The following is a 7,322-nucleotide window of genomic DNA, read 5'->3' on the forward strand; positions in this document are numbered from 1 at the left end:
GTGAGCTACAGCTCACTTCATCGGATGCATTTTGAGCTGTAGCTCACGAAAGCTTATGCTCAAATAAATTTGTTAGTCTCTAAGGTGCCACAAGTACTCCTTTTCTTTTAACTTGGCTTTGTATATCACAGTGGTATACCTGTGGATTTTTTTTTTTAAGGTGCCTAAAAGTTAGGCACTGTGACACTCAGAGTAGGAAGTCCCTTCATGGATCCCACCCTTGATTCTCTGTAGATGGATAGGAGAAGAATGAGAGAATTGTGCAGTTGAGAAGTCAGCTGCATGCTAATGATTCTTTTGCAGAAGCAGGGCAAGGGCAAGCTCAGTGACACTAAAAGATCATCAGTACAGAATGGATGAAACAAAATGCTTTGTGCCACCCTGTAATTCAAGCTATGTGGCTTGTTCATGCAGAATGTAACCGAGCCAGTAGTACAGAAAATTGAGTATACATTTTAAAAAATGAGTGGCAGGTAGATATTTTTCAAGGTCTCTCAGTCCTCATCCTTCAGTGTATTCACCAGCTGGTGCCAGACATGAATATCCTCTTTCAAGGTGTAGCTGCATGATTAAATGCATTAGTAGGGTTTAAATTCTTCTGAAGCATCTGTTGCTGGCCACTTTTCAACACTGATAAAAAGGTAGATGTTGCATTGGTTTGTTCCTATGCAGATCCACAGTGCATATGGTCTAAATACTTTGACAGCTGTGCTGCTTGTATCTCGGCAGTAATTGCCCTCCTTCCTTATTCCTCTAGTAAGTGATAGGTGCCATCAGCAGCTTCATGCATGTGGCAATAGCTGCTACTCTTAGGCTGGGCCATGGGGGACAAACCCCCAAGCTGCATGAAAAGACATCCTATACCAGTTACAAAAATCCCGTGTTAAATTCTGCATCCCTAGTCCTCTCCTGGGAACGGTGATAGGAGAAGAGAGAGAATACTATCTATACACGTTCCCCAAAGGACTGTTCTGCAGGACAGAGATGCCTTTACTGGGTGCAGCAGTGTAACAATTTGTGGTGGTCTCATGGATGGTCCAAGCCACAAAAGCTGGAATCATACTGCAGATCATAGATAATCACAGCAGGAGTCAAGCCCCTCCCTTGGAAAAGGGTGAGTGAACTCATCAGACTGTGGCTGTATCTTCCATAAGCCAGTTCAGGGGAGTAACCCTAGCTGAGGACTACCTGAGGCCTCTTGCATTGTTGTTCTGGTGCTGCCTGCATGTTGGATTTGGAACCACCACTTATTAGTGCTCCTATATCTCTACTTTGGGATAGTGCCAGGAGATTGGTAATGACCTCATCATTTTTTTTTCCCTCCACTTTTTTGCTCTTGCTCTTTCTCTCCACTCTGTAATGGTGAATATAGCAAGACAGGAGCCAGTTCAGTATAAATCCCACCTTCCCTGCCATCTCAGAGTCCACTGTAGCAGAGAGCAGGACATTGCTTCCGGGGGCAAAAAGTATTGATGCAGTCCAGCCATGAGAAACCCTGGGCATATGGCTTAATAACCTTAATTCACCAGTTAAGTAGCAATGCTATCTTTCTCTCCTCTGCCCATGCTGCTTGCCCTGGTCTGTTTCATCCAGCCCCAAGAGTAGTAGCCTGACTGCTAGACCCAAAGATGGGACTGTGTTGTAGCTTAAGGGTAAAGTTGGTCCTTTCACTGTATCCCAAACCTCTGTAAGAAAGTGAGTTTAAAGCTGTTGGGAATGAATGAAGGCAATGGGCCTGGATCAATCGATAATCCTTAATGTTTCCAGAGCAAAACATGAACCATGTGGAGTCCAGGGCAGAGGATTTTGTCCAGTACAAGCTTGGAGACCTTTTAATAAGCTCTTATAAAAACATCACCAGTTAGGTTTTTATTATGTGTTTAAATCCCACTTTTTCAGGCTCTCTTCCTTATATGCTCCCTAGTCCATGCAGCTCTGAAACCTGGGGGGAGGAAGTTCCTCCATACATGAGCCAGGCCATACTTGCATTATATATGTCAGATGTGACCAAATTGTGGCTTGTGGCGCCCTCAATGCTCCCACCCCCATTCTCCACCTACTAGACTTCTGCCCTGTAGGGAGGGTGGTCTCAGGGCTTCAGCCCTGCAGGAGGCGCCGTCCTGTGGGGCATGTTGTGCTTGTCTTGCGGCTCTCAAACTTGTGAAGATTATCTTATGTGGCTTGGAGGGTCAGTAAGTTTGACCATCCCAGTATATGTGGTCAACCAGGGCTAGAGGGAGAGGGCCTTTACTGATTTCCTGTTAGCAAGACCATTTTCAAATATGAATGCTGGGTTCGAAACACAGTTCTTCCTAACACTTCTGTGGTGCTGGTGTAGACACGGCCTCTTGTTCCACACCCTCAACAACTTAATTCTACAACTGTCTTAAAATGAATGAGGCAGCGAACAGAGACCAAGGGGTTCTGCCCGGGGTTCTCTGGCGTGATACAAATATACCAGGCTGACAGCTGAACAGTGGGCTCAGGTCTCCATCAGCGTCTGTGCAATAGTCTAGGCTTGTGAGACTCCAGTGTTGCTCTGAAACACTCTGCAATGGCTTCTGCATTTCATGGTATGCCACAGCTGGGGAATGTGTAATGCTTTGTATTTAGGTGTGATTATCCTACCCCTTGTGACACCCAGTTTGTATGTACTGCACATTTCTATAGTATACTCTATACCTTGACAGTTACAGTAGATGACTCCAGAGCCTTGTCTTGGATGTAGTTTGTGTGTAGCAGGAGAGGTAAGTTGTTTGCCCAGTAGCAGAAAAAGGAGTTATTTGCTTTGTTGCTGTTACCAGAGCTGTTTACGTGAAGAATGTTGCCATGGTATTGCAGCTAAAACCCTGAACCAGACTCTGACCCCATAAGTCACCTGAAAGGCTGGTTCACATGTGGTATGGTATAAACTGGAACATGAGTGTCCCTAAAATAGTCACTTACAAAGGCCAAGAAACCACAGCCTAGAAAAGAATCCTACATTGCTAAGGGGCAGAAGTCTGGACTAGATAGGAAGTAGGAGGCCTGATCCAACTGCAGAGGCTCTTGCTACTGAGTTGGGCCAGTTGTTTTAGGCACTTATTCCTTGTGATTGATGTATCCAGGGAACAGCTGTAAACAGGGCATGCTCTTTTCCCTCTGTCTTACTTGTAAGTCTGCTTTGTTGAAACAGCACCATGTGCTCTAATAATCTTGCACTGCTGCCCTGTCTCTAATGTATAGAATCTGCATAGAAGGGAGCCTGTGATCCAACTCAGGTCAGCAGTTTTCTTGGTTGGCTCCTGCTCTGCCAAAACAAGGTGGAGTCTGTCTGTATGCAGCCGAGCTGTGCTCCTTGGGGAGTTCAGAATGCTTGCTGGTCTCCTTAACAGATGTTTCTTCATATCACAACCACTCTTCCTCAGAGTGGTGCCTACGCACTGTCTGCTCAGGAGAAAACCAGCTGAGGCCAAGAAAGCAACTGAATCTCCTATACCTCTGCAGAGTAGTGTTTTCCCTCCAGGTCAGGGCTGAGATGGTGCTAGTGGGACTTCCATAGTCCTTTTCATGCACATCAGTATTTATCCTGTTTCTGTTACTCTATGGTGCAACAGAACCATTTACATTTTATCACTGATACTGCACAGAACTAACCAAGAAATGGAGGACTTTCTTTATGGACTGCTTCAAGTGTGTCTTTTCTTGTAATTAACCAGTTGTGGGTCTTTTTTCTATAGTCAACACAGAACCTGTATCTAGATTTAGTTTTAACTGCACTTGTGTATCATATCAGTATTTCCTCCTCCTTTCACCTGAGAAAATAAAAGTTCCTATCTGCACATCTCTTGCCTTGTGCAGAGAACAAAATGAAAACTGTTTTCATTGTTGCTGATCAGTAAAACCAGAGCCCAGGTGCTATTTAAACTTCTAGTCTGGCTATAGGGTGAGGCTAGCTCTCTGGAAAAGACATGTCCTATTCAAACACCAAAAGAGAATAAATACAGGTGGCTTTCACAGGGAAGGGGAAAGAACCCTAGACCATCCCCCCTCATTCATCTGGGTTGGTCAATATGCTCATGCTAGCTAAAGCCCACTCAGCAAGAAGGAATGAAATACACGGTGTCCTAGCACCCGAGGAAAGAGCTGAGCAGCCAGGCTCTCTTCATACTGCTAATTAAGCTGAGGCAAACTTCAAGATGATGTAGTGATCCAAAGGGTGCCGTGGCCTGGAAGCAGAACCAACCTTCAGTAGATGATCCAGCCAGCTGTCCTCACAAGAGCAGTAGGTACTGACCAAACCTGGAGTTCTAACTGGCAGTCCAAGGCTCTCTGAAGCGTATGTCCTCACCAGCGCAGTCTCTGGTGATTCTTTCTTAAAGCACAGAGTAGCCTAATAAGGAAAGGCAGCTGCAAAACTGTCCTTTCCCCATGGGGGAGGATCCAACTTTTAGTATGTCTTATAAAAAGTGTATTGCTTAACTGTAGAGAACTGAGTAACAGCAGCACATGGAGATGTTGATAAGGCTTACAGCAGGCACCTGAGTGAAAGTGGGGGAGATACCATATGGGATCCTGCTTTGTGTCCAGCAGGACATGATGGAATTTACAATGATGCCTCTGAGCTGAAATAAGATCTGCATCAGTGAGGAAGCCTTGCTACACTATTAAAAAGTAATGGTAACAAGCCCCCTGCCAAGCAATGGCTGTCCCCTTCATCCCTAAGGTGACCTCACCATAAACCTTCAACCCATGCTTCTAGCATAAGAGGGGTTTATAGCTAGAGCCCTGCATGGGTACAAAATTTGTAACTGCAGCTGATCTGCAAACATGGTCCACAAATGTCTACATCCATGGATTTGCAGGGCTGTTTATACCAAGCTCAGTGGCAAACATCACTTGCCTCAGTTGCTGACTGGAACTACTACAGCATTTCCCTCCCACATCGCACCTAAATTCAAGATTCACAAGATCTTAGGAGAAAAGACCTTTCAAAAGCAGAGCTGGGAACTGCTGTAAATGTCATCTACAGTGCCATTTCACCTCATGCTGCTAATACCATTCCTCTTTGTGGATGCCCCCCCCATCTCTTTGCAGCTGCTACTAATGATACTTGAACATTAGTTAATCCTTATACCCACCCATGCAGGATTGGTCAGGCTGAATGTTAGTTTACAGAGACAAAGAACAAGGAAGAAGCTTGCCCAAGGCTATAACAGCTGGGATTAAAACATGGGTGGTCCCAATCCACAAGATCATACTATCCCTCAATCACTGACCCCCTCCCAGCTCACAAGCTGCCACTACTGGGTCTTAGCTTCATTGCTGCAGTTCTAGGGTTCTCACTCAATTTCACACCAAAGTACTTAGCTATGAAGGAAAAGCCTTTTCTGTGTGGAGGAAAGGATCTGCACAGTTCCGGAGTTCTCTTCCCAGGTTACAGCAAAAGAAGAACTTCAGTCAGTCAAACTAAGAGCTGATAAAATCAAGACAAGCAGCATCCCCCACCTAAGATAAGACAGTGGCTGCAAGCTGCCATCCCTCCCCCAGTAAGTAAAACATTAAAAGGGCACTGCCAAATCCAGTAAGCCCAATCACCACTTTTGAACTTCTTTAAAATGGTTTCACCTTGTAAGAAGTTTCCTGCATCAGATTCTAAATAAGTTTAGTAAAATCATTGTTCTGTCCCCAAAATATATCTGCAGGACAGGAAGGTAGCTTTGATTAATGGCTGCTCACTAAAACCCACAGTGCAAGCATTCACTGCTGGCTCTGCAGGAGATACTGAGGTCAGGTTTGACAACAGGTGAGGGTGTCCTTAACCAGCCACATACACTGTAACGCAGCCAGACTGGGTTCTGCTCTTGTTGTTCCTTCTCACTCTCCAGGAGAAAAGAATTACTCAAAAGAAACAACTGATTTGATACATGTCCCACGTTACTTTTTATCTGCATTCTCTTCCCATGGAAACTCTTGTTTCTGTACGCCAAGTCAAAGGAATCCTTCCAGTCTCAACGTACTGTGATTGCTTTGGGAGACTAGGCCATTACCTGGAGAGGGGACAGGTGGGGCCATCTGGAGATGCAGCACTTGCCTTTTCTGTTAAGTTAAACTATTTATTTTTTGTAAAGGCCTTTCCTAGTGTAAAATTAGTCAGCCAAAGCAGAAGTCTAGAGAAAGATAGTCAGGGGGAACTGGGAATAATGTGTATTGCCTCCACTGTGTCAGGAAAAGGCTATGGAGAACGTGCTCTTGCAGCAGTAAGTGTCTGTCATGGAAACTATTACCTGTCCTAATATTTTTAGTGTGTGTGAGATTTCCTTTTGCTTCCAGAGTTCCTGGAAAAAAAAAAACTATGCAGGGCAAGTGTTAATGTTGCATGGTTAAGCATTTGGGTCAGGATGTGTTTAAGTTAAGTCCATATATGCAACCTGAACTGCGTGCTGCTGCAAACTACTCATGATACAATCTTTTATTATCTCCCCTCATGCTATTCTCAAATAATACCATATTATGCTATTCTGCCCACCTACATCCATATGTTATGTCTTCTAGTGACACTATATATAATATGTTTTATATACATCCAGAATCCATACATCATTTAAATTCAAGGTCGTAGAAGATAAATTGTGTGGTATTATTTCAGAAATACTACAGGACTATGTCATTTTAAAAAACTGCATGGAAACACAGACACAAAAGTTAAGGCTGCACCGGCGGTTTCAGCTTTGGCCTTTTCTGACTTGAGTGCTTAGTTGTGAAACCTTATTTTTTTAAATTGAATTTCCTAGGTGTCCCCCCCGACCCCTATTATGGGGGTGGTGAAGAATAAAGGCCATCCAGAATCTGCTACAAATTGGCTGGGACCCCAATAGAATACTGTCCCACTCCCACCTATGGTGCACACTCAGTGAGGCTCCCACAGCGTCCTCTCCCCTGTGTACTGTAGGAGACTCCCTGGGAAAGTCAAACTCCATAGGGGAGGGAACACAAAATCTACAGCTCCCTTGACACTTCGCTATGCAGTGAATGAAACAGGGCTCAACCCACCTCATTCAACGTACAGGGCACCCTAATCTTCTTTCCAAGTGTTGGGTTTTGGTTTTGTTTTTTTAAAAAGCTCATTTGCACTGCAGCTGCACTAAGTGATATTTTCAGCAGAACATACAAAAGCATTTCTCAAGGAGGGCTACTTCTATGCCAAATTTTAAACTTTCTACCTTCAGCCATTTCAGCATTAGAGCTATACAAAGGCTACACAACAACACACCTTTTTGTTTCAAAATTTAAAAAGTCCCCCTTGCATTGTGGCATTTAGAAACATTTCAGTGTGATTGTAA

This window comes from Dermochelys coriacea, chromosome 6 (assembly GCF_009764565.3).
Source record: "Dermochelys coriacea isolate rDerCor1 chromosome 6, rDerCor1.pri.v4, whole genome shotgun sequence".
NCBI lineage: Eukaryota > Metazoa > Chordata > Testudines > Dermochelyidae > Dermochelys > Dermochelys coriacea.